General features: G+C 35.4%; 1 protein-coding gene across 1 annotated transcript in view; it reads left to right on the top strand.

Annotated features, from left to right (window-relative positions):
• LOC145296699 (E3 ubiquitin-protein ligase TRIM23-like) overlaps positions 1-14,580 on the top strand; it is a 70,175-nt gene extending 55,595 nt beyond the window's left edge. Inside the window, exon 11 of the mRNA XM_080142676.1 lies at positions 13,463-14,580. The gene's annotated coding sequence lies outside the window, so the exon portion shown is untranslated. The remainder of the gene's footprint in view (positions 1-13,462) is intronic.
• Positions 14,581-27,841: the final 13,261 nt, after the last annotated feature.

Raw genomic sequence — 27,841 nt, forward strand, 5'->3', positions numbered from 1 at the left:
GTCTTAGCATAAATATATTTTTAAAACTAATGTTTCTCATATGTTATTGGTATCTTCATTAAGCACTTTCTCATCTCATATGTGCTGTGATCTGGGTGACCATTGGGACATCAAAGATGACCTGTCAACCAGCCTTCTCCAGCCCTCCCGATTTTCTGCTTTCCTGAACGTGTTAGCCCTCCCCATTCTCAGATGTTGTTTTCGCACCTCTTTTGTGTCTGTCCCCCCACCCTTGTCTTTGTGAAACACGGTAATTGGGTTACCTGGCCATATTATTTCATTTTCCTTCGTTTCACAGTAATCAGTAGATCGTCGTATGTTCCGACTGCCTAAATGAGTCTGTTCTTTTCTTCTTCATTTGTATTAGAGGTTGAGGATTTTTCGGAAGCATCTCATCTCTATGGCTTGGTTTCTCCAGGTTTGAAGTTAGGGTCCATTAATCATACATATACAGAAATATGGAGTAAACATGGCTTACTTTTGAGGAAAAAATAAATTTTTAAAAAAATTGTTTGGGAGGAGACAAAAAATGCTTCAATAATAAATAATTACGTTTCTGAATTTTTGAGACTATGATTGATAGTTATTTGGTTTCTTTGGACTACTGCTCTCATAGTGTTATTTGTACAATGTTTCGATCAATGTAACCTTTGACCTCCTTCAGGTGTGTCTTGTTGATTGGTTGGTTGTTTTTGTTTTACGGCATATCAACCCTTTTCTAGGTTATTTAATGCCGAATCCAAAGATTCGGAAGAAAAATTTTTTAATAGAATATATTTGTTGTTTTCAAGTTGGTTTCTATTTAACCCATAGTTGGGACCCTAACGGGTACTACAACTCCGGGTCAGAGTGAACCTGGGAGAAATGGCAATTAAAGGGTGGCTCCACACTCCCCAAAGCCTGCAAGCTGGGGCCTCACCACTGGATATAGTTTAAGGTCATATCCAGGACCGTGTCTTGTTGAACTCGGTAATCATTCTATTGAACTTGGAAAACAAAGGGTTCTGTTTGAAATTCCGTGCAAATTCCAGAGTTTGACAGAAAGATTCCTGGACACACCTGGAGAAGATCGGAGGTTACATCAATCAAAATGTGAAAAATGGGAACTTTAATCCGAACAATCCAAGTAGTATTATATTTTTTCTTGATGTATACACACACAAATAAACATAAAAGAAAAATGGAACACAAACTTAGTCCAATATCATTATAAATTCCAGTTTGTGTTGTGTTTTTTCTATTGACCCTTTGTATGCTCTAGTTCATAGCTCTAACAATTTGTACAAAAATTATTTCATCCTCTCTCATATTTATATATATATATATATATATATATATTAAAGAAATCAAAGGGATGTAGTGTTTACCTGATATACGCAATGGTAAACTTCAAACTAATATAAATAACAGTATTTATATATAGAAAATTTAATCCCAACTGAATAAAAAAGCTCAATACGCAATAGAGAGTAGAGCTTATTATAAGAGAAAGAAAATTAAAACTGTAAGTTGAACTTTACACTCAAAATTTATTGTTCGACTGTATACTCCAAAAAACAATTTACAAAGTCCTTATTCTGTGGAGTTTCAAAGAATGCTGTTCTTGTTATTCTTCTCCTCAGAGGACATAAAGAAATCAGCAAATTATATTTGTAGCAATGCTAGAATTTGCTAGTTAAGGCATTAAGTGAGACTGCAATTTATTGTAGTTATAAATTCCCAAATAAAAATTGCTACAAATATAATTTTTGTTTAAATTCATGCAGGTGTCATCTTAATTATTTATTATTCATTAAACTACAGAAACTACGCAAATTAAAATCCTCTTCATTTTTGAAATTCATGTTTCATTTATTATTCAAAGGAAAATTTTACAAATTTTTTTTCATAGATTGTCTTACAGACATGTGAGCTTGCGTGACCTCCTCTGTAAATGACTGTATTAAGAGATGCATCTTAGCTAAAAAAAATGTAAGAGATGTTGAAATGGAATGATATTAATATATATTTTCTAGAAATATACACTAGGAATTGGCTTGGAGAACAGATGAGCATATAAAGGTTTTGGTTTGAAAGCTATAATGGTCAATGGAATAGGAGAAAATGTACCTTAGTTTATTAGATATTATTTGTTATTTATTAAACTACAGCAACTGCATGAATTGAGTTCCTCAGAATTCTCTACAAAACCTAAATTATTGTCATTTTTATAGGGTTTTGAAATACAGGGTGGCCTAAAAAGCTATATCCATTTATCATAAAGTAGAATTTATTATTGAAAGGAAAATTTTACATTCTTTTTTTTTATATAGACCTGTAAGTTTTGTGAGGCATATTTTTTTTTTTTTTTTTATTGTACTTGTATACCGCCATTCAGTTCAACTATTTAAATGTGCCCAATCTAAGCCCCTTGGTATTGAATCACTGTGGCTAATCGCACATTGAAGTTTTTAATGACCCTCCAAATGTCAAGATGTTATTTTCTGTCCTGACTCTTCTTGCAAGCAACCACTGCGATTTTCAATGCTATTCTGAAAACTTCCTGTTTTTCTGAATTAATTCAGAGGCCGCTTTATTGTAAATCTGCAGTGTTTCGCCCGGAGAAGCTTTTCTAAAATTGTTGTTAAATTTGACAACCAATTTTGTTCTGAAGTACAATTTTGATCCTCTCCTGCATGGAATAACTTGTTGCCCATTTTATTTCACTTGAAAAACAGAAGCCGGGATTCATAGAAACGATAATAAAATGGATATATCTTTTTTTGTACCACTCTGATTATTCTCATTTAAAAATGTCGATGCTTAAACATTTCAAAATTTATATTATTTTAGCAGGACTACCCAGCATTGCCTAGGGTAATAGTGTAACCATATTTCTATTAAAACTTCTCTTTTCCCCTCCCTTTCTTTATTTCCTTTTCTTTTCTGCCCAGAATGCCTTTCTCTGGACACACACACACACACACACACACACACACACACACACACACACACACACACCATTCCAGTAATTATAGAAACAACTGGACTCCTGGAAAAGAATTTCAAAACCTACCTGGCACATATACCCGGTGAAACAAGTGCAAGAGAGATTCAAACAATTGCACTCAAAGAGATGGCCAGAATCTTAAAAAGATCTCTTGGTTGGAATATCTGAGTTAGCAGGTGAATGTTTGGCATTTGGGAGGATGCCTCATCCCCAGCTTGAACAAACTGATAAGAGAAATAAAATAAAAACAACGCAAGACACAAATTAACATAAGGGAATTAACTCAATAAAAAGTCAATTACTTCCCTTTAGTTAGTGGCTGCAAAGCAGACCTTCCCCCTCCCCCAATTAAAACTGTACCAGTTGTGGATCAAAGATTAATTTTTCCTAAATTGTAGACATTATTCATCTCGGGCAACACTTTGTGGGGCTTTGTTTTGTAGACGACTTTTAGCCAGACATACACACATGTACACACAGACCCTTGTTCTTTATATAATAGAAGAAAAAAAGATAGGTTCATAATACTAATACACTTACATATAAATATAAGAATGCAATGCTCTTTAAAATACTGTTTTGGGGACAAATTGAGTGTAGATATCACTGAATTTTTCACATGGAAGAATGTTAATTTAGTCGTTTAAGATCCTATTAGTGAATTCAAATTTTTAGAATCAACATAATCCTGTGTTTCTTGGATTTTTGTAATCCAAAGTGTAGTATTTGTGCAGACAGATTGAACAGTCTCTCACTAAAGCGAGGAAGTTTCTAGGGAATATCATTAACATGTGGTCCGCAGTCACATGCATATTTCAGCCAGAGAAGATGGCGTATAACGCCTAGTATTCCTAACTGGTCACCCATCTGATACTGTCCAGGCTCGACATTGCTTAACTTCAGTGATCAAATAAGAATTGATGTGTCAACATGGCTATGCTGTACAGACCCTATCATCAGATATGGATGATTTGAACGGAATTATGTTACAGTCTTCAAATTCAATTTTCTTTTTTCCATTAATGTTAAAAATATCTTTCAATTTTCTTATTTAATCAGATGACTCTTTAATAGTTACATGATTATGTTTTTTTTTTTACACTAATATAATGTTGTTTTTTTTTTTACACTAATATAATGTTGTTTGTGGGATCTGGGTTTCATCTATTTGGTTATCCTGGATGAAGAAATTCTGTCTTGTTCTTAATAAACCATTCATTCCTAATGGAACTGATGAATATTTCTGAACAGGCAAGAATTTCTCCTAAAATGAACATGAACAGGTAAGAATTTCTCCTAAATTCAGGATGATTGAATAGCAGAAACTTGTATATCTTCAACAGACTCAATAACATATTAAAATAAAAATTTTCTAGACCCCATTTGCCTTAAAACACCTCTATGCATTATTCTATTGGTATTTCACCCTATTTCCATCACCTTCATTACTCCCCTCTAGCCCCCCCCCCCTCAGTTATATACTATACTGCTCCTACTTTTCTTTTGTTTTTTCTTCATCCTTAATGTTATATTTTTCATTCATCTTCCTTCTATTTTATTTTACATTTCCAATGTTAATCTACCCTAAGCTAGACGTCATATTTCCTTATATCAGTAACCTAGCCCTCTTCTCTTCTAATTAGATGCGTTAGGCTTTCTAATGCCTAGCTATAATGAGTGTTTATAACCACTTTTTTTATATGATGTTATTTCCTTATTAAACTGACAAATAAATTCATATATATCTCTATTTTGTTTTGTCTTAAACTTATTTATATAAATATATATAGTTTCATTTTATGATTTCCTATTAAATGAGATTATGCACTGACATGAACATTGTAATGATAATTTTCTATGCCTTACTACTTCCGTACTGGCTATTACAAATTAGAAATGATTGTTGTGTTTGTAACACCATTTTAGAAGATTGGTTTACAGGGACAATGGACGCTTTCTATCTGGTTTGGGTTTTCCATTATTTCCCTTCTGGATGGATTACCTTAAGCGAAGAACTCCATCTACCCCCTCTATGGTAACTCTTTGAAATATAAAAACGAGGCTAACATATGCTACATTTTGCCCAAGGATGATCTGGAACTGTGCAAGGCAGAAGCGTTTAACTCCCTTAGGTATTATACGCACTCACATAAATACATACCAACATCTTGTAATCTCAAATTCCCATCTAGTATTCCCAACTGGCCAAGCGCAATGTCACTAAACTTTGATGATCTAATGAGAACCAGTGTGTCAACGTGATTATGTCATATTTTATACTAGCAGGGGTACCCGGCGTTGCCCGAGTGTTTGTTTCTGGGACGGAGGGGGGGGGGATTTTTTAAAAATGTTATGGTAGGTAAGTAGGAAGGATCAAACCCGGAGTCATGAGTAAAAGTAGGAAAATAAAGTGTGAAAAAAAATAAAAAAACAACATCTGCAACGTTAACAGTTCGGCCACCAAGAAATGTCCATTCCACTTGTTTAGGAAAAAAAAAAAAAAAAAAAAAAAAACGACTACGGTAGGTCGGCGCGAACGTGAAAATATAATGTGAATTGTCCAGCACGCTAACCACTACGCCACAGAGCACTGCAGCTTAGTTTAGTGATTTTAAATAACTTCACATGAAAGAACTACGAAACCAAACCGGTGTTCTCTTCTCAACTGTTCCTTGTGAACGATCCCCAAATGGTGTTAAGTGGTGGCAGGGGGAGGAGGAATTTATTAGAGAGAAAATATTTTACCACTTCCATTGATCTTAACCGATTTTGGCCGTGACTTCTCAGCAGAAAAAGTATAGAAATCTAAGATTATCGAGGAATTTGAGAAATAATAAGCCTATAACACACCTCAGATATTGTTCTGCCGTTTGTGCATATTATATTTGCATGAAATATCTTGATTTTTAATCCTATTAAGGTCAAAATCCGACGGGAAAAAATGAGTTCATTTTATTTATATAGATATATATATATATATATATATATATACTAGCAGGCTGCCCAGCATTGCTAGGTCATAAAATACACTTAAGTATGATATTTTAATTTATGCAGATTTCGTATTTGTTATTATAGAGTCAATTTTCTACTAATTATTATATTGTACCCAATCTATAGTAGTAATTTCAAAAGTAAAAAGAAAAAAAATATTACTTGGGTGCCTTCAGCTCAAATCAAAACCAAAATGTATAGATTTTCAGCCTTATATGTTACTGACTGACCTAAATCCATATGTGTACTAAAAAAAATCATACACATACAAACGCATACGCATACAAAACAAATAATATGCATACAAAAACTGCAAAAAATAAGCTTATTTAACCTATAAATGTATATTTGCACATGCATGGAAGTATTTCAAGTTGACTTTTGCCTGACAAATTCCATTTCTTTTTTTAATTTTGACCCCTTAGCAGCTATTTTTACTGGCTAAAGACCAAATCGAATTTGTTTCATAAGTCCAAATCCTCTATCTATCAAGTTTCAAGTCTGTAGACCAAAAATTGATAGAAGAGTTTTGTAGAGACCGTTTCTCAGATAGACAATATCACTTTTTTTATATATATATATATATATAAAATTCCTCCAGAAAATTTATCTGCACATTTAAGAAAACAAAAAAAAACATCTTGTGTATATCGCCTTCCTTTTTTCTGTTTTCCTTCTTCGTTCACCACAAAAAACAGATTTTTCTTTGTATAATTTGACTTCAGTTTGATTTATTTTGTGGATATCTCTTCTGCTGGCAAATTCTTCTCTAACATTCCTCTTCCCTATATTTAACGGTTACCCTTTCTGACCGCTGATCAAGAATGACGCTTGATTGATATTTAATCTGTATTTGATGATGCTCTATTTTCACACTTTCTTTAGTAACCCTGCAGGATGATGATTCCCTTAGTATGCTTGAGCCTAATTCCATTGTATGCCACAAAGACTCAAGTATAAGTTCTAATACGAAAAACATGCAGGCATACCTGGCATTGCTCAAAGCAAAACTGTAATATAACTTCTATCACCCTCTCTTTCCTACTCACCCCTTTTTCTTCTCACCCAGCCCATTTCTCTCTCTGGAAACACACACTGACAACTCTAGCCAACATATGAAAAAATAAATAGTTACTTCCTAAAGGGAAGTAACTATTTTTTACAATAATAACTGAAAAACAGATTACATGATAACATTAAAATATGTGTATCTTTTCATAACATTAAATGATATTAGACATCCATGGTTATGCTTTCTTTTTTCTTTTTTTTTTTTAACCAGCTATGTGGGTGTTTGTTATATCTTTTTCAAGTTTTAGCTAGACATGGAAACAGACATTTGCCCTTTATATAATAGATGAAGATAATTTGAATATGATTGGATGCCCCACCTCTACACACGTGCATCAATCTATTTTTATAAAGAGTACAAGATCGATGTTGTGAATACTGTTGTGAACTCTGATGTCAGCTAAGCAGAGTTCTAGAATTCTCTTCAAAAGTTTGACCCAAAAAGCATTTAAGTTGACAATGTAATTTTTTGTGAAGAAATAGCAAATGCTATTCTCTACATAAGTTTTTTTTTTTTGTACTTTTGTTTTGCTTTTTCTCCACATTTCTGCAGTGTTTTCAATGTTTGATTTTCCAGATATGTACCTACAATTTTTGCCCAAAAGTCAAACGCAAATAGCATTTAAGCTGACAATGTAATTTTTGTAAACCATCTCTAAGCTGTCGATTTCTCTACATCATCTTAAGTAAATACTTTTTGTTTTTTTTCTCCTTGCATCTGTAGTGTTTTCATTTAAAAAAATTTTTTTTATGAAGAAAAGCATTGTGCCAAAATTTCAACTTTTGTTTAAACGTTTTTCTCCAAGCTGTAAAATTAAATAAAAAAAAATTCTAAGATGGTGTTTTAAATTATTAAAATGTTTTTATTTTTTTATTTTTTTTTGTTTTTTTTTTACAATGCATTTACTTTTTCAAATAATCTGGAAAATGTTAAAAGGAAATGGGTGGCCATTATTTATTTACTTTTGGGGGCATTTTTATTTTAATTTGTAAGTTCAATTAAACATTAAACTCACGTTTCTCTATCCGTCTAAATGGAATATATAGTGTAGCTATAATTGTTTTTATATATGAACTACCTTAAATACAGGCAGCAAACTCATAAATTCACAAAAAGATAATTTTTTTTACTATTTGAATTTCCTAATTATTCCAATCGTTTTTTTTTATCCTCTTGGATTTCCAATGGAAAATATTTCTTTTTTTGGGAGGGGTGGGGGTAATTTGTAAGAGTTTGTTCACTGTATTCAACGTGGTTTATATATATATATATATATATATATATATTCAAGAACGTATAATAGGTGCTTCTTTTTGCATTTATTTGTTTTTACAGTCTAAAACAAAATCTTGCCTTTTTAAACAAATATTTTGTTAAAGATAAGAAAAGAAAATGTATTTCCTTGCCAAACTTAATGTGTGCATACCAGGTATTTAAAAAAAGAACACTGAAGGTATCATGTCCTGTTTGTGTATATAAGTTTGGAAATACTTTGTTTTCAGGTTATTGAAACCAATACTAATTCATATTCTTTATTGTAAACCTCTAACACGTACAATGTATATGTGATGGTGCACTGTTATTTTGACATATAAGATAGATGAACATTATCTCTGTGGCAAGATCATGGGTAAAATATGTCTGGGCCTGGTGTTGCCACATAAAACAACGTAACTAAGAAAAAAAATAACACCAAACAAATATATAGAACTTGGTTGGCATCCTGCAAATGTCAGCCTTTATTTCAGGGGAAAAAAAAGAATCAGAAACAGTTAAATAAAAATAATCAGCATAAACTGAGATAATGCAGCGGAGGAAATGGATGATGAAAAAATTAAACTAGTAATAGATTATTATTACACAATCTCTTCAAAAAGATGTTGTTTTGCACATCTAGAACATAATACAAGAGTTATGCCATCGAACGTAATCTCCAAATTATATCAATCTCCAAACACCCTCTATAAATATGCACAGATATGAAAGTAGTAAATACCATAAAGATAATTTAAGATATGTCTGGGCCTGGTGTTGCCACATAAAACAACACAACCAAGAAAAAAAATAACCCCAATGTCTAAATTTGTAGCAGAGCCCATATGAACAGCAGTAGCTGAAGGATGGATGGCAAGTGATTGTATTAGCAGCAGGAGCAGCATCTTAAGAAAAAGAAAAAAAAAGGACACCACGTGATTGGGGAGAAACAAAGTCTGTGCCGAAGGTTGGCTGTTTTTTATTACGGCATTTCAGGTTATTTAATTCTGAATCCAGTGATTTTGAAGAAAAATTTTTTAATAGAATATATTTGTTTTTTTTTGTTTTTTTTTCAAGTCGGTTTCTATTTAACCCATAGTTGGAACCCTAACAGGTACTACCACTCCGGGTCAGAGTGGACCTGGGAGCAATGGCAATTAAGGGGTGGCTCCACACTTCCCAAAGCCCGCAAGCTAGGGCCTCACCATCGGATATAGTTTAAGGTCATATCCAGGACCCTGCGCTGAAGAAGATGGATGTGTAAAGTGAAGGTGAGAATGGGCCGGCTATGGCCAGCATGCGGTCGGAAGAAAGAGAAGCGAGGGCACCAAGTTAGATGGACATGTGGCAGCAAAAGAGACTTTTTAAATGATGTTGAAACTGGAGATTAACGGTAGTAAATACTTTTGTTTTAAATGAAAGAAAAATGCCGACCTGGATTTTTATTTATATTTGTTTCGTTTATTTGTTACTGCAACGTTGCAAATTGTCTGCTTCCTTTGTTGGCAATCAACACCTGAAGTAGCAGTAAACGTTTGAAATATCCATCTTTTATAATAATTGACATTTTGTTTTGTATCTAAAATATAAATTTATCTTGTATATCATTGTTTAACACCGACCAAAGAAGCATTAGAATTCTCTGAGTTTCAGATGCGTCATACATATTATAGGTTAATAGAAAGGTGAATGTGATCTTTGTCAGAATTGCCGCAAATCTTGGGATTCCACTTTCCACTTTACTGAGTGAGTGTCCAATTCTCTATTAATAACAGTGTCTATTTACTTCTTTCATCTCTGTGTATGTATTTATGCTATGGCAAAATTCTACCTTTTTTAAATCCAATAAAAGCAGATTTCCATTTAAATTGCTAATGTCTCTCCACATTTTGACCAATATCCGTTTTATTTATTTTTTTAAAATAAGAAAAAACTGTTGTGAATTTTTTAGATGAAGACTGATTGTTTGTATTACTTGTTTTGTTCAGACTATTGTTTTCATCTTGAGTGTTATTTGTGCAATGTTTCAGTCAGTATAGCCTTTGACCTTCATCAGGCATGTTGGTCACCAGCACATATGAAACCACAGCAAACAAAAACAACTCCAAAAATACGAAACCATCTACTAGTAACTTTTCTTTTTTCTTTTCCAAAATGCTGACCAACATGCCTGACGAAGATCAAAGACTACACCAAAATGTTGCACAAATAACACTCAAGATGAGAACAATAGTCCGATCAAAACAAGTAACACAGATGCGCTTAACTTTGAGTTTCTTAGTTCAAACTGATTAAAGCTGTGTAGACAAAAATACACATACACACACACAGAAGGGGCCATGGCTCCTCGGGTTGGAAAATCTATTCAATTTCAGCTTTTTTGTGGCACTGACTAAATTCATTTCAATTTCAGCCTTTTTTCTTGCCATTGGCTACTCACATTCCTGAGATATATATAATTAGCCTGACGAATCCTCAAGGATGAACCGCGAAAATTTTGTATAGCTTAATTGCCATATATATTTTCAAAACATACTACTTAGCTCTACTTACATATTGAGCACTATCAAAGTAAATACTAAAAATATCTACATAAAATTACAAAAATACACATACACACACAGAAGGGGTCATGGCTCCTCGGGTTGGAAAATCTATTCAATTTCAGCTTTTCTTTTTTTTTTTTTTGTGGCACTGACTATATACACGTGTGTGTATGTACTTAGGCATCATTTTTTCATTTAATCGGTCATTGTTAAAAATTACAGAAATCTTTTGCTTAATCATGCCACATTAGGTGAGAAAGTGTGGAAACATTCTTACTGCATCCGACTTCACATGCCCGTTTCACAGCTACCTTTTGAAATTTTCTTCTTTTCTTTGACTTTTTTATTTTTGTTCATTTACTTTTCGCCAGATGATGATTCAACAAAGAATCGAAAACGTTCGTAATACATCTGGAACATACATCAAGGTTTTTGATTTTAAAACAATGATCATTAGAAAAGTTGAAAGAAATAAAAAGGTATAATTAAACAGATTTATTTTAACAATGAGGGCAGGTTGTCATCCACAAACAGGCTGTTTCATTGTATCACAGCTCTTCAGTGTGGTTAAAGCAGCACCTATCCTAACCCCATGAACCAGTCAACAATCATTAAGTTGATAGTAGCTCTACCCAACAGGCCACATGATCACCATTAGTAATACTTCATATAATAATTATTGCCACTCCTTCAGTGCTCCATTTTTTTATTTACAAAGAGCTATATATATATATATAATGTTTTATGAAAATGTACACATATGCAAATATTTTCTATTCTTTATGCATACTAATCCTTTTCAAATCAGAAGCTCAATGTTTAAGATATAATAACAGAGCATATATAAATAAATAACAATTTTGCTATATTCCTAAGTCCCAGGATTTATTCATCTAATCTATCATTTTTTTTTTTTTTTGTGTGTATATTTTACAGGTGTGTTTCGTTCACAGGAAACAATTAATGTGAATATAGATCCCACACTATCAGTCAACCTTCCAGCGCCGCAATATTGCATCTTTTTAATAGAATGTGCTATAGTAGACTCATTGATTCACACATCCTTGACAAACTTGTTTACAAACAAAAGTAGAAGTTTAAATGTAATGTAAGCAAACAGCTTGCTTGTATTACATAGTCTCCCATAAACATGGTCCAAAATAGTAGCCCTTATGTACAATTCAGGAAGAGCCAAAACAACTCGTGTTGGCACTTTTTTAGTGGGCGGATATATTTTTGAACATAGCAAAATTGTATATATATGTGTGTGTGTGTGTGTGTGTGTGTTTGTATTAGTGATGGGATTATTCCAATATATTTCCGATTCTGATACAATTACAGATTCTGATTCCAATGGGTTTTTTTTTTTAAATCATTAGGTATATTGCTACAGAGTTGTTTTATTTTTCCTGGTGTAATATGTAGATACATTTGCGGTAACATAAAAATGAAGTTGCATATAGTCGGAACCTATAGATTTTAGTTTTACTGGTAGTTCAAAATATATAAATCGATATTATTATTAGTACAAGTAATGGAAAAGTAAGTTTTAAACAAAGGAACAAAGTGAAACAGTTAAAAGAATCATTTTTGGCATTGGAAAATAGGCTCAAGATTTTCTGATTCTGCTTAATCGTTTCAACACTAATATATAATCTTTTTAATGTATTGCTCTCTCTCTCCACATGCAAGGGGCTGTGACTCCTCAAACTGAGAAATTCATTCCAATTTCAGCTTTTTTTCTTGCCATTGGCTACTCACATTCCTGAGATATATATAATTAGCCTGACGAATCCTCGAGGATGAACCGCGAAAATTTTGTATAGCTTAATTGCCATATATATTTTCAAAACATACTACTTAGCTCTACTTACATATTGAGCACTATCAAAGTAAATACTGAAAATATTTACATAAATATATATATATATATATATGTCATCTACATGCATTCTTATGTTTATATATATATATATATAAACATAAGAAAGTCTTTCTTTATAAGATGTTTCAGTATGTTTACCTTCTTTTACGTTGGTTTTTTCAATTTAAGGAGGATATTAGTGTTAAAGTTGATCGACCAGCAAGCAAGCTGAATATTAGTCCATCATCATTTGTGCTGTCGTGTTCATTCATTCCCTATTTTTATAAACAAGACACACTCACACCTCCTATTATTTATTTTTCTCTCTTGACTCTTGCAAAAATTGTCAAAACATATCTCTTACTTATTACTCATCCTTAGAATCAGCTGTTTTTTCCTTAACATACTTTGCTTACTCTAAAACATTTGGACCAGCCCAGTTTAGCATGAGGCTTATCAATGTTTTACATTTGTCTGTCTGTTTTCTTTGATATTATGCTGATTTTCTTTTCTTTTTTTGTTTTTTTTGATTTTGCAGAGTCTACATTATGTGTCTGCAATACAGACTTTACTATATTTGCCTCATATTTTTTTTTTTTTGCTTTTTGTAATGTGAAGTTGTCACCCTCTCACTACTGCTCTTTTCTAAATGCCACATTGATATGCTTTGAAATAAATATTATCGTCTATAAAAAAACAACCTTGTCTTTTTTTTTTTCTTTTTTTTTTTTTTTTTTTGCCAGGATCATCACCCACCTGTTGTTCCAGACTGTCTGTTGATCCTCCATTCAGCAGTGCAAATGAAGAGTCCTCACACCAAGTAAAACCAGAAGTCCAGTTTATAAACAAATAAAAGATGTTTATTGTTGTTTTACCTGTATAGTTAGGTGAATAACAGACCTACAACACTGATTTAAACATAAGTTCCAATGACAAAGTTTCTTGGCTGAGAATCTCTATGAGCCAACTTGCCTGGAGAGGCCCCATGACTTAACTGCCTTGGTAGCTTTAACCAGACCAATTACCTGTCAAATGTTCAACTCCCGCCTCTTTCTCCCTCTCTTCCGGGGGGGGGGGGGAAGTGACTGGCTATAACAGCTTCCCTTTCTATTCTCCTGGAATCTAGTTCTGGCTCTTTGTTAGTGATCATTGTTCGTTTCCCCTGGGGTTAACTGTGCCAGACATCTACTGATGATAACATCTAAGACTGTCTCCATTCCCAGGGCTTCCCTGCAAATAACCCTGGATATTTTTTTTCTCACAAAGTGGGACTTTTCCCCATTCACCAAGGTTTTTATTTTCAAAACAAAAAATATCTTTCTGGGTGGTCATGCTGGTCAGGGATATTTTCAGCTCTTTGTACCTCGCCCCTCCCCTTCTTCCTCTTCCTCTGGCCAAGCATCTATTATTACAACACCAGCCATTCACAGCACATTACGAAGAAATGAGTAATAGTGATTGAAATGATTGAGGGATTAGGGGTTAATGGATGACCTTAGTGGGTAAACGGATGTTTAGAATATGACATTTCCAGAAAGTAATTTATTATTTTCTCTTTTCATTTTGCCTTTCATATGCATATTAGATGTCTTGAAATCTTATTACCTCATGAGCTGTTTAACCGTATTTTGACTGCCAAAAAATGTCCTCCATTTGGCGAACCTTAAAGGTTCTAGTAACAGTCCAGGAGAAAGAAAGAATAGAATTAAAAGATAAGAAAAGATTAAGAAAGAGGTAAAACTTACTTTGAGGTAAAAATAGTTTTTTTAGAAGCAAGGATAATTTATACAGAATTTTTTTAGAGAGAAGAATTGTCATTCCTGCTTGAGATAGCATAAAAATAAAAAAAATGTCTCATTGGATTTTCTTCTTTTTTCATGAAATGAATCTGCATCTTCTTCAACTTTCTTTTACTCATATTTGTTGGCTTTTACTTGAAAAAAAATCATTACTTGACCTGATGTAGCTTCGACAGCTTAGTAGAACGAAAACTTTTTTTCTCATTAGAGAAGGCTCTTCTTGCTGTACCATTGAAGATTATACACTTTCCTTTTTATTTCGAATATTTCTTGAGGAACAAGCAAATTATTGTTGTTTGCACCGTCACTTTTTTCGCTCGTCTGAGGTTTAACATTTGCACTTATTTCTTTTCCTCTAGACAAGACTTTTGACTTGATTTTTTAAAGACTTTTCTGTCTGAACTCAGACGGCATTTTTGTCTTCATTTTCGTCACTTAGACGAAAATTTAACTGACGAAATAGGATGTTTATCTACAGCCTCCTGATGGGTTACTACATCCAGGTCCGACATTTTAAACAACAACCTTTCACTCTCAAAGGCCAAGGAAGAAACTGCCTTTTTTCACTTCCAATTTTGCTTAAATCGGCGAGCAAAAACCACTCAACCAATCATCAACAGCGAAACAGTCACGTGCTATCGGTAGCAGTCTACAACTACTTGCATACAGGGGTGGGGGTGAGTTAAAGAAAGAAGAAAAGAAAGCGAGAAAGAAAGGTAAATGGAAGAATTAAATTCTGACACTACCTCTTTCTTACAGAAGAGATGTTGCAAGTCTCTCTCTCTCTGCTCTATTGTTATTTTCATGACGGGTGCTCAACTAAGCTTCACTCTATGTTTCCTCCATGTATAGCATTCACGGCAAACACTTGTCTAGCTACAACCACTATCAGCAATTTTCCTTAATCTCTATCTGTGCCTAAAACTAAATGAAAATTTTGTAAGCAAAGCTTTTTTCCCAGAAATTCTCATCTGTGGAACACAATACCAGACAGCTGTTTCCCAGCTGACTATAAAATAGTCATTTTCAAATCCAATGTAAACAAGTTCTTGTTGAGTCAAATCCAATATAAACAAGTTCTTGTTGAGTAAAATCCAATATAAACAAGTTCTTGTTGAGTCAAATCCAATATAAACAAGTTCTTGTTGAGTCAAATCCAATATAAACAAGTTCTTGTTGAGTAAAATCCAATATAAACAAGTTCTTGTTGAGTCAAATCCAGTGTAAACAAGTTCTTGTTGAGTCAAATCCAATATAAACAAGTTCTTTTTGAGTCAAATCCAATATAAACAAGTTCTTGTTGAGTCAAATCCAGTGTAAACAAGTTCTTGTTGAGTCAAATCCAATATAAACAAGTTCTTTTTGAGTCAAATCCAATATAAACAAGTTCTTGTTGAGTCAAATCCAATATAAACAAGTTCTTGTTGAGTAAAATCCAATATAAACAAGTTCTTGTTGAGTAAAATCCAATATAAACAAGTTCTTGTTGAGTCAAATCCAATATAAACAAGTTCTTGTTGAGTCAAATCCAATATAAACAAGTTCTTGTTGAGTCAAATCCAATATAAACAAGTTCTTGTTGAGTAAAATCCAATATAAACAAGTTCTTGTTGAGTCAAATCCAGTGTAAACAAGTTCTTGTTGAGTCAAATCCAATATAAACAAGTTCTTGTTGAGTAAAATCCAATATAAACAAGTTCTTGTTGAGTCAAATCCAGTGTAAACAAGTTCTTGTTGAGTCAAATCCAATATAAACAAGTTCTTTTTGAGTCAAATCCAATATAAACAAGTTCTTGTTGAGTCAAATCCAGTGTAAACAAGTTCTTGTTGAGTCAAATCCAATATAAACAAGTTCTTGTTGAGTCAAATCCAATATAAACAAGTTCTTGTTGAGTCAAATCCAATATAAACAAGTTCTTGTTGAGTCAAATCCAATATAAACAAGTTCTTGTTGAGTCAAATCCAATATAAACAAGTTCTTGTTGAGTCAAATCCAGTGTAAACAAGTTCTTGTTGAGTCAAATCCAATGTAAACAAGTTCTTTTTGAGTCAAATCCAATATAAACAAGTTCTTGTTGAGTCAAATCCAATATAAACAAGTTCTTGTTGAGTCAAATCCAATGTAAACAAGTTCTTTTTGAGTAAAATCCAATGTAAACAAGTTCTTTTTGAGTAAAATCCAATATAAACAAGTTCTTGTTGAGTCAAATCCAGTGTAAACAAGTTCTTGTTGAGTCAAATCCAATATAAACAAGTTCTTTTTGAGTCAAATCCAATATAAACAAGTTCTTGTTGAGTCAAATCCAGTGTAAACAAGTTCTTGTTGAGTCAAATCCAATATAAACAAGTTCTTGTTGAGTCAAATCCAATATAAACAAGTTCTTGTTGAGTCAAATCCAATATAAACAAGTTCTTTTTGAGTCAAATCCAATATAAACAAGTTCTTGTTGAGTCAAATCCAGTGTAAACAAGTTCTTGTTGAGTCAAATCCAATATAAACAAGTTCTTGTTGAGTCAAATCCAATATAAACAAGTTCTTGTTGAGTCAAATCCAATATAAACAAGTTCTTGAGTCAAATCCAATATAAACAAGTTCTTGTTGAGTCAAATCCAATATAAACAAGTTCTTGTTGAGTCAAATCCAGTGTAAACAAGTTCTTGTTGAGTCAAATCCAATGTAAACAAGTTCTTTTTGAGTCAAATCCAATATAAACAAGTTCTTGTTGAGTCAAATCCAATATAAACAAGTTCTTGTTGAGTCAAATCCAATGTAAACAAGTTCTTTTTGAGTAAAATCCAATGTAAACAAGTTCTTTTTGAGTAAAATCCAATATAAACAAGTTCTTGTTGAGTCAAATCCAGTGTAAACAAGTTCTTGTTGAGTCAAATCCAATATAAACAAGTTCTTTTTGAGTCAAATCCAATATAAACAAGTTCTTGTTGAGTCAAATCCAGTGTAAACAAGTTCTTGTTGAGTCAAATCCAATATAAACAAGTTCTTGTTGAGTCAAATCCAATATAAACAAGTTCTTGTTGAGTCAAATCCAATATAAACAAGTTCTTTTTGAGTCAAATCCAATATAAACAAGTTCTTGTTGAGTCAAATCCAGTGTAAACAAGTTCTTGTTGAGTCAAATCCAATATAAACAAGTTCTTGTTGAGTCAAATCCAATATAAACAAGTTCTTGTTGAGTCAAATCCAATATAAACAAGTTCTTGTTGAGTCAAATCCAATATAAACAAGTTCTTGTTGAGTCAAATCCAATGTAAACAAGTTCTTTTTGAGTCAAATCCAGTGTAAACAAGTTCTTGTTGAGTCAAATCCAATATAAACAAGTTCTTGTTGAGTCAAATCCAGTGTAAACAAGTTCTTGTTGAGTCAAATCCAATATAAACAAGTTCTTGTTGAGTCAAATCCAATATAAACAAGTTCTTGTTGAGTCAAATCCAATATAAACAAATTCTTGTTGAGTCAGCCTCTTAAATTTCTACAAAATCACCTCTCATCACAGTGTTGTCTCATTTGACGTTTACTAACCCTTATCCTTGAGTAGCCTCCTGGCCTTGAGAAGTAATGACTATAAAGAAAACCAATAACTTGTGGCCTAAGCCATTTTTATAAGCACTTTTTTCTTTATCTCTTTTAATATAGTGAGGACTTGTTTAATGTATGTCTAATATTCATAACAATATTGTCACTCTGTCCTAAAGCTCATTAAATCCTCCATTGAAAAGAAGTTTCATGTGTCCATATGAATTGATCTACATGACGATGATTACAAAGGTTACCAGACGACAGATTATACAACATTCGTTTCTACCTCTGATTCAAAAAACATTGCATAAAATATTGAATCCCCACATCTTAAGTTATAATTAGTGTTAGAAGTTATGAATACAATCTATTACATTTTTTCAAATGCTAATTATAAAGCAAAGAATTTCAATTTGTTTTAGCAGTTAAATTATCATTTAGCATAATTGTTTTAATTGTTAGTTGCGTCAGATGAGTAATTTGATATTAACATTTGCATGATTAAACACTTTCACTTTGGGATGTTAGCAACCTTCACTCAGTCTCTTTCATAAGTACCTAATGTTTTTCTAGAAAGAATTCTAACTAGAAAGGTATCAAGGGAAATAAATGCCAACAATAATTATCTAATTCATATGAAATAAATGAATGATGGCCAACAACAACAACAGCAATCAGCATCATCATCATTGGTTTAATGTACATGTTATTTGTTGGCATGTGTTGCAGGGCTTTTAGTAATGGGCTTCCAATCTAACCTATCTCTGGCCAAGTCTTTCCCACACTGTCACCTAAGTTTCAAACTCTGTCCCATCAACGAAATTTTGTGTCCCTTTACAAGTATTTTAATGGTAGGTGATCTGACAAACTACAAGCCATTGTACCCCCTCGACATAAATACCCCCAACAAACCAGACAAGCAGCAAAATCTCACCCCTACACAGTAGAGATTCCCAGATGCCAGAAAGTCTTCTACTTTGCTAGACTTTGGAATTCCCTTTTGGGTTCCTGCTTCTCTGACTACTGTAGTGGTAACTGGGCATCCGGGACAGGATGTGCGAGTAACGATGTTGTCGCTAGCTTCTGCTTCACTTCGTTGAAGGCTTTCAGCCGAAAATCATTCAGTGAAATTGGTTGATTTTTCTTCTTCCTGTTACGTAACAGGTCAGAAAGTGAAGACAAGAGATCCACACAGTGTGGGATGAAACGTCTGTAGTAATTTAACAAACCAAAGAAGTGACTTAATTGGCGAAGTGAAGTGAGTGATTGAAGGTCTTGTAGGGCTTTCACCTTTTCAGGTAAGGGAGATATACCTTCAGGGCTGATAATGTAGCCCAAGAAAACTAGTGAAGAAGCACTGAAAATACATTTACCAGGGTTAATCCTCACCTGGTATTTTTGATACCATTTGAACAGTAGGTGGAGCTGAGTGACATGTTCCTCAGGTAAGGCACCTGCCATGAGAATGTCATCTATGTAATTATAGGCGACGTCCAAATCACGCACTACTTCATCCATGAAACTTGAAAGATACTAGCCACGTTTTGCAAACTGAAGGGTATAGTTAAAAATTCAAACACTAGAGAAAAAATCAGTCAAGATTTGGAGCCCTTCCTCCTTCTTCTCCTCATCCTGTTCCTCCTACTAACACCCAAATGCTGTCAAGCAACCTATATATAATGCACCCAGATATTTAAGAAATTTGTTGGGGACATGGCCTAGTCTGAAAAAGAACAGATGGCTTGGCAAGGTATATCAAGTTTATTTATTTATGTTCCTGGTTATTACAAGATTTTCGCCATGTCTTTTAAAAACAGTTTTTATTTAAAGTAGGTAGGTGTACTTCTTAGAACTGAGCGCATAAACTAGGTAAATTTAGCTTCCTTTCAAAGTTATTTTTCTTTTAAGCCACATTTCACCATGAAGGGAGGACCTATCTCCAAACTTATCTTTAAAATAAATGTGAACTTAGTATTAGTACAATACTTAGTTGCCTTTTTTTAAGGATAGTAGAAAAGGGATTATGAATGTATTTTCGACAGACAAGAAACTCTTGCTTCCCCTGTTTTGTCCCTCAGTCCTCATCTTCAACGAATGTTTCTAACAAAGGACGAAGAAAACGTTGTATACACAGTTTTATGTAGGAAGTAACTAGAGATGACTAAATTCTCTTTCCATTCTATTCTTGTTACAATGTCACTAATGAAGCTGCTAAAGGTAAACATTTTCCTGGGCTGATGTTATCCTCCTGATAGTTGTGATGAACATGTGCGGAAGCGCTCAAGAATTGTAGGCCAATGTCTTAGTCGGCCTTTCCTATGGCAAAAATGAGTTCATCCAAGGGCTATAAAAAGTTGATACCAGATTCATTTAAAGAGTAACTGCCGAGGTTGCTCTGGTAATGTGTTATGTTGAGTCATTTCATTTGGGATTGTGTCGTGTTGAATCGATGTAGTTGTTCAGGATCGTATTGGGTCACATGGATGAAATTGTTCGGAACCATGCTGCCATGTTGGATAACGATTTTTTTTCTTTTGTCTTTTGCTCTTCTTGTGAAGCAACATTTGAACCTAGGAGTAATATACAAGGAGGCTGGTGCAAAGTACCAGAGCAGCTGCATTGCCATTTGGTGAATGGAGTCTGGACAATGCAGTAGTTTCTGGTGGGACCTCTCGATGCCATATTAGTGGGAACTGCTATGGCATCCTTTTCTTTTTCAATAGTCTACTTTGTCTTTTTTCTTCACTTATTCTTTTGTCTTTATTCTCTCTCTCTCTCTCTCTCTCTCTCTCTCTCTCTCTCTCTCGCTTTCCATCCTGCTTTGCTCTAAACAACTCTGCTAACCTCTTCCACAAACTTCCCAACCTAACTATGAAAAATCCCAACAAACAAATCAAGAGAAAACCCAGAACCACAACTTCCAATGAAGACCCCCACTAACCCTACCCCCCCCCACTAACCCTAACCATAACCCCCACTGCCAGGTCTCCTTTAACATCAGAGGTTAAAATACAAGAGACCAAACCTGACCTGTTGTTCTTGTATGAAACTGACATTAACTCAACTGCTTTTTTAGCAGATTTCTCTGTAAAAGGATATTCTAACTTTACATCCAAACCTTACCCTCAAGATCATCATGGATATGGAATATGTGCCTACATTAAGGATACCTTCCTCTGTGGCAGGGACATCTCCAAAGAAGACACCAAAAATCCCTATATGTACTTCAGAATAGCACATACACTGAACACAGCATTCATATTCTATCAGCCCATCTCCATGATAATGGAGTAACTATCTTTGAGAGTATCGCTAAGCAAATTGATCATACCCTGTCTGCTCATCCCTCAGCCAACATTCACGTTTGTGATAATTTCAATGTTCACAATGTTGAATGGATAGTCCACTCAAACAAAACAGATGACAAAGAAATTTTGTCATGATTTCTCCCTTGCTTATGACCTAACACAGATTGTTGATGAACCCACTCGGGTACCTGTGGAGAAATGCGTGACTTACCTGGATAGACCACGTGCGGGTCGGTCACCGAAAATAAATAAAAAGAAAGAAAAGAAACGGTCAAGACTCTTATTTATAGAGTAGTGATCACGTGAGTTAGAAGAATATGCAAATAGAGGTGAACGATTTTGCGATACAAAAAGCCTGTGTTGTTAAGAGGAGGGGCAGACTGTTGGCAGAAGTCAGTGCTGTCAGACGTGCTTTAGAGTTTTGTTATTATATGCTGTGCTCGATTGTTGGGAGAGAGAAAAGAGAAGAGGAGGAACCAAGAAGACATTCTGCAGGTACTTTGATACAACGGGGGCGCAATTCAACAATCAACCATTTCCTTTGGTTTAAGAACACAAAGGAATCGAGATACTTGACTTTGTGTTGGTTTTAGTACCTGATGTTGATGGACAATTTGCAAATCCTCTGGATCTTTTTCTAACAACATGCCCTGAACTGTGCTCATCTTCAGTTCTATCCATGCTAGGATCTTCTGATTACTCGCTTGTTTCAATAAAAATAAAAACAAAGTGTAACAAAATCCCAAGTCCCTCTTCATTGAACAGTGTATCGATACTAGATGGTTGAACCTTCATATCGGAACTATCCTTATGCTCTATGTATAAAAGGAATGCGTCCATTATAGCATCTGGCTTAACTAATTGATTAACCATTGGCATAGACAGCTACATACCTTCAAAGAAATTCCAACAGAAAATGAACAGCCAGCCATGGAACACTCCTGCATGTGCTGCCATCATTGAATTGAATTGAATTGAATGTAATAGATATTTTGAAAATAAAGTTGCCTTTAGAACCTCAATCACTGCAAAAGGATTATAGAAAATATGAAAGTTATATGCTCAGTTCATCAAGTCCAAAGTAGGAGAACAGAAGCTTAACTCTATGTGATCAGGGAAACCTATCTCTCGAATTTCCTCTCAAGACGGAAAATAATCTGAGTGACATCCACATATTTGTTCGAGATGTTGCCGCACTCATCAAAAACCTTGATGCAAACAAAGCAACTGGTTCTGACAATATTCCAGCCATAGTACTCAAAAAGCTACAACCAGAACTAGCATCCATTCTTGCAAAACTATTCAATCAATGCATAAAGGAGACATGTTTTTCAACACTTTGGAAAACCTCATTAGTCTGCTCAGTATTAAAAATACTGAAGATTGCTCTTCTGCATCTCAATACAGACCAATTGGATTTCTGTGTGTCATGAGTAAGTTGCTTGAATCTGTGTAAAATAGAGAAATTGTGAACCATCTCGGCAAAACAACCTATTCAGTGGCATGCAATATCGTTTCCATCCTGTGAGATCTACAGCTGATGTACTGAATGTAATTTCACATGGGATCAGTGAATCTATTGACTGAGGTCTCCTCAAAAGTAATGACTCTTGAAATATCAAAAGCATTTGATAGGGTTTGGCATAAAGATTTCCAGCTATGAAATATCTGAAAATGTCTTTTCAACTATTAAAACCTTTCTCTCCAATAGGTTTATGCAAGTGGTCATCGATTGGCAGAAATCCGAAGCTCAAAGTATCAATGCTGGTATACCTCAAGGATCCATCCCGAGTTCAACTCCTCTCCTTATCTTCATCAATGATCTTTCAAATCACATTTTAAATTCATTCATTGACATATATATACAAATAACACTATCATCTATGGCAACACTTCAAAGGCCAACAACAACCAAGATCTTTCTGAATCTCTCTCTTCTGATCTTGAGCATGTGAAGCAATGAGGCAAATGGTGGCTGGTTAATTTTAATGTTTCCAAAACCAAGCTTCTATCTTTTCATCATAAACGCTCTGATTTTGATCCACAATTAATATTAATAGCTCTTGTCTCAAAGAAGCTCTCTGCTTTGACAAGCATCTGAGTCTGATGTTTACTCCTGACCTGATATGGAAGATTTATATCAAATCGGTTGATAAGACTGCTGGAAAAATGGTTGCATCATTCTACTGCACTAGAAAGTATCTCACTCCCAACGCAATCCTCTTCCTGTATAAGAACCAAATACGTCCTAAAATGGAGTAACATTGCCACACCTGGGCAGGAGCTACTCAGAGTATCCTATTCTTCCTTCACAAAGTTTAAAACCGGCTTTGAAACTTAATAAGTCATGACCTTTACTCCTCTCTGCAGTTCTTTTCCAGGGAAGAGACGTTACAATCTTGTCTTTGCTCTATCACTATTTTTATGGTAAGTGCTCATCTGAACTTCAATATATGCCCCCCCCCCTTGCCAAACTTTCACAAAAAAGCACTTGTCTATCTACAAGCACTATCAACAATTTCTTCTCTTCTCTATTTGTGCCTAAATCTAAATGCAAAATCCATGAAAAAAGCTTCTTTCCTAGAACTGCCCAACTGTGGAACTCTGTTCTGTCCATTATACTTAGAAGGGGAAGCCCTCACAATATACCAGCAAACACGGGAAGAAGACAAAGGAAACCTTGTCCTGGTAGAACAGCGACTGAAATTAGCATTCGCAAAGGGACCCTTTGAGACATTTGGCAAGCTTTCAAAGTTCAGATGGACTGGTGAGTCGGTCAACGTCTTCACTTCAGAGATTAGGAGACTGGCAGGATTGGCTAGTTATGAGAGGAGGAACCTGGAAATGACTGTGAGATTGTATCTGGTAAACGGTTTCCAGGAAAAAGTTTCTGCGAATCTGCAAAGAATAACAGGGATGGGTAATATGGAAAGGGATGATCTCTTGGTCCATGCAAGAGTTCTGGTTAAGAAGGTCAAAAGTCCAGTTGTGGCTGTGGCTACAAGCGGAAGTGCATGTATAAGATCCTTCTTGGATGACGAGAGGTAGGCATCAAGGAGACAGGAAAGTAGATTTACTATCAAGTGCTTGCAGTGCCAGGGTCCCCGCCTGATTAAAGACTAAAAAACCGAAACTAGGAATCACCAACTACCATTGTGGCTGGGTGGGACATATCGGCAGAAATTGTGTTGCCTCCTGAGACTAAGAAAACGAGTAAAAGGGAACTGTTGTGCCTGTAACCTCAACAGCACCCACAGGCCGTGTACGCATGATATAAGGCAACGTGCACTAACCCTAAGTGCGTGTGGCCACACCTCTACTCTGTCGAGTACTGGACCCCTCAACATGCAGCTGTCTCTCTCAGACCCTCGGAAATCAGCCCGCTGATACTCAGGGTTTACAGCGCTCACAATCCCAAGTCCGAGCAATACCTGGATGCGGCTAGGTGATTGTCTACGTCAGGTTCTGTGGTCGGATTCCCTCACAGGCGCTGGAACTGGCAAGCAGGCGTCTCTCGCTGTTGCAGCTCGAAGATCAGGGCCCTGGCAACTGAAATCAATGGGTCATTCTTCACAAGTTGCAAGTATTAAATGATCAACAACGCCAGGTAAGTTTTCTGTATCACAAATTACATTATTGACAATAAATTCAGCATACATGTCGTGCAGAAAGGAAATTTCAGGTTATTAAAAATCACTTTTTTTTTTTTTGCTAATTTCAAGCAATGATTCTAGATGCAGGTGCCTTTTTCTCTTCTATGGTGATGATCTCGGCTAGTTTTCAGAGGGGCCTCTTCCTTCAGTTGTTTTATCGCAACAAGCTTCCGCCGGCCAGAGCGAAAAGAAGACCCTGATTAGCCAAGTGTCTCGTTTTTATCAAATCAGTAATTCCTCCCTCTTCCTTTTTTGAGTTATTCTTTCTTTTTCCTCTCCCTCTCTTCTTTTATCCTATTAATTTGTCCTCCCTTTTTCTTTTATTTCTTTTGAATTTCCTCCCTCTCTCTGTTCCTCTAATTTCTACTCCTCCTCTCGAACTTATCTCTACCAAGTTTTAACTGAGGTGTTTACTTATTATCAAATTAGGAGTAATTAGTCACCCCAGGTTGAACAATGCTTGGTGGCGACCTTTACTCTTGACCCCCATTATAAGTTGTCAGCCTTAATCAGCTAAGGATCTCTGGATTTCTTCATACCTCTCAACAGAGGTTTTAAAAACAACCTTTCCTGTTAACAGATATATAACGACAATGAGATAAAAACAATTATTATTTGTTTTTTTCTCTTTTCTTGTCAAAATCCCATAGACATTTCTGTTTTGTCCCAATCAGACATCAACACCCCCTCTTCTCCCCTCTCTTCTTTTATTTGACAAGCAAGACCATCTGGTTTCGCCTGGGGTCTTGCCATAGTGGCAGTAGTTACCCCTTCTGTGCGGAAATGGTATCAGATGAATTATTGCCACAATTAGTGGTAGTTGTCAATGGGGAAAGAGCCATAGCCCTTGTTGACACGGGCTACACTACAACACTGTTAGCAAGAAATGTCGTTAAATCATGGAGCAGAGCCAGCATTATCAGGGCCATCAATGGCAAGGAGGTCAGATGCCTGGGAGAGACGACAGCTGAAGTGATGGTGCAAGGTTTGCTCATTGCACTGCGAGCTCTTGTGTTGGATTGTCTGGTCAGCGGTGTTGATATGGTGCTAGGTATGAAAGCAATCAACCAGCTGGATTTCCTGACAAAGCTTGATAGTGAGAGGTAGACAGTGGAGTGGTGATGGATCTCTGGGCTGCCAAAACTACAAAATAAAGTGGATTGCTATGAGAGCACATTGTGAGAAGAGACAAGGAAAGAATTTGAGAAAGAAGTGGAGAGATGGATAGAAGAGGGAATCCTGAAACCTTGATCAGGGGAAGAAGCAGGGTGCTGCCACTTATGGCAGTTGTGAAGCCTACCAAAAACAAGGTTAGACCTGTACTGGACTTCAGGGAGCTAAACAAACATGTAGCCTGTCATACTGGAGAGGGAATCGATGTATGCGAAAGGTCATGAGGAAATGAAGGAGAATGGAGTAGGCCACTAAGATCATAGACCTGAAGTCGGCCTATTTGTAGATTCATGTTGATGAGAAGCTTTGGCACTACCAACTTGTCAAGTACAAGAGACAGCTTTATTGTCTGATGAGGTTGGGCTTTGGGTTAAGTTCCGCTCTGAAAATCATGACTGCTTTCCTGAAGATGGTATTGAAGAAGGATAGTGAAGTGGACAGGGCCACTAGTTCATATATTGATGACATTCTGATGGAGGAGGTAGAGGTGACAGCAGAGAAAGTGAGAGATCATATTGAGGAATATGGATTAACTGCAAAACCAGCAGAGTTGCTGGACGGCGGAGCAGTTATGGGATTGAAACTATGGCAAGATGGAAAAGGAAACATTGTCTTTAAACGAGAAAATGAAGCACCTGAAGTTGGGACTGAATTGACAAAGCAAGAACTTTTCTCAGTCTGCGGGAAGTTGATGAGACACTATCCCATTGGTGGTTGGCTCAGGATGGCATGCAGTTTTATAAAATGGCAGATGGGTACTGACTGCTGAGAGGGTCACGTGACAAAGTAGGTCGTAAACATAAGAGAAGTCATCATGAGAGTGAAGAAGGAGGACCCAGTGAAGGGAGAATGGTTTGTCAGCAATAGAGAAGAGGGAGTAATGTGGTGCGATGCAAGTAGCCTTGCACTGGTTGTCATATTGGAGATAGGAGGTGTGACTGTGGAAGATGCAGCATGGCTAAGGAAGAAAAATGACTATTCCCATATAAATATTGCTGAACTGTATGCCACTATGAAAGGGATCAATCTGCCCCTGAAGTGGGGAGTGAAAGTAATTAAGATCAAGACTGATTCAGCAACAGTAGCATCATGGATCAGGTTGGCAGTGACTGGTGATAGGATTAAGATGAAAGATGCTGCTGAAATGTTGATCAAGTGAAGATTTGGAGCGCTTGCAGATCTGATTAAGATATTCCAATTGAAGGTGTTTGTCATGTTGGTCCCATCAGAAAAGAATACGGCGGATATAATGATGTGAGTAAAGCAGGTCTGGTTGCAGAAGGGAAAGAGTGTGTCTTCTGTATGCTGTGCAAGAGAGGAGGTTAAAGAATTGCATAATCTGCACCACTTTGGTCAGGAGTGGACATTGTTCCTGGCAAGGGAAATTAACCCAAAAATTACCAAGGAAAGTTGTTGAGGAAGTATTTTTGAAGAGAGAGTCAGTTGCAGAGTTGTTGATAGACAATGGCTCGGTTTTTCAGTCAAAAGTTTTCAAGGAGGTGTATGGGAAGTGGGGTGTTCGGCAGTTTTTTAGGGCAGCTTATCGTCCAAGTGGCAATGGAATAACGGAAAGACATCATCGTACCATCAAGGCTGCTGCAGAGAGAAACTACATTTCACCCATAGAGGCAGTATTTTGGTACAACATGTTGCC

The sequence above is a fragment of the Euprymna scolopes genome, chromosome 17 (assembly GCF_053919585.1).
Source record: "Euprymna scolopes isolate OS-2025 chromosome 17, ASM5391958v1, whole genome shotgun sequence".
Classification (NCBI taxonomy): domain Eukaryota; kingdom Metazoa; phylum Mollusca; class Cephalopoda; order Sepiida; family Sepiolidae; genus Euprymna; species Euprymna scolopes.